The sequence below is a fragment of the Bison bison genome, unplaced genomic scaffold (genome assembly GCF_000754665.1).
Source record: "Bison bison bison isolate TAMUID 2011002044 unplaced genomic scaffold, Bison_UMD1.0 scf7180017864524, whole genome shotgun sequence".
NCBI classification, from domain to species: domain Eukaryota; kingdom Metazoa; phylum Chordata; class Mammalia; order Artiodactyla; family Bovidae; genus Bison; species Bison bison.
The window spans coordinates 1,578,509-1,579,839 of record NW_011495075.1 but is presented as its reverse complement, the minus strand read 5'-3'; positions in this window follow the sequence as shown (position 1 = coordinate 1,579,839).

The window sequence follows — 1,331 nt, the reverse complement described above, 5'->3', positions numbered from 1 at the left end:
ACGCAGGGGCAGGCTCCGAGGGGACGCGGCCGGCTCTCTGGACCCCCGACCTCAGACCTGGCCCCCTTCCGCCAGGCTGAGTCACATGCTGTGGGTGCTGTGAAGAGGGAGGCCCGGGGAAACCGTGACCGGTGTCCGGAACCCCAGCATGCGGGCCGAGGTCGGTGCGCCCCGGCAGAGGGAGCGCCAGAGTACAGCGGGCAGGACAGGACGCGGGAGGACATGGGCCTCCGGGTCTCCCCTGGGACGGAGGCAGGGGGCGCCCCAGCTGGGGGACCGAGCCTCTAGGGCAGGCGGCGGTTTCCTCCTGATCCACGGGCAAGACCTGGACAGACCTCTGGGGGCACTCAGCCCCCCAGCCTCAGGGCAGACACGGACTGTGAATCGGGCCAGGGGTCGGGGGCTTCGGGGATTTCAGCAGTGCGGCCTCCCGGAGGCAGAGGGCCCGGAGGCCGCCTCCAAATGAAATGTCCCCACTCAGGGAGAGTCCTGAATGAAGACTTGTAAGCAGCTCTGGGGCAGGGGGTGGGAGGCAGGGCCCTTCAGACGGTCCCCATCTTCCCAGGGCCGGGTGAAGGAGGCCAGGGTGGACCCAAGCTGGCACCGCTCAGCCAGTTGCCTGTCCTTTCTGGAAGCCTGACTTGGCTGCTGCCTAGGCGTGCCAATGGACTCCCCTCCTGACCGTCATCCCGACCATCGTCAAAAATTAAACAAAATCACTTTTTCGGGACTGCCTGACCGCGTCTCTGGGAGCCCTCACTTGGCGGGTGAGTTACTCTGGGACCCGGCCGAGTCTTGGCTCCCGATGCCTCAGATGGGATGGTACTGGATGGCCCAGCCCTCGCTGGGCACTCATGGATGGACTTGAGTCTGCCCACTCCTGGCTGCCTGGTCAGTCAGAGCTCTGGTCTCTGCACGCCGGTCCCTTTTCAGACCTACCTCCAGCTGGATGGGGACCAGGATGTCGCCTGGGGCTTTCCACTGTTCGGGAGAGCCAAGGCAGACCTCTAGACCACCTGTGTGTCAGCAAGTCCCCGACCCCAGCCCTGACCTCCAGACTCTTCAATCCAGCCATGGCAACATCCCCTGTTTGGTGCCTAGTCAGCATCTCAAGGGTCTCCCTGGTGGCTCAGACAGTAAAGAATCTGCCTGCAATGCAGGAGACTGGAGTTTGATCCCTGGGTTGGGAAGATCCTCTTGAGAATGGAATGGCAACCCAGTTCACTATTCCTGCCCGGAGAATCCCGTGGATGGAGGAGCCTGGTGAGCTACAGTCCATGGGGTCACAAAGAGTCGGACACAATTGAGCAACTAACACACACACACACACA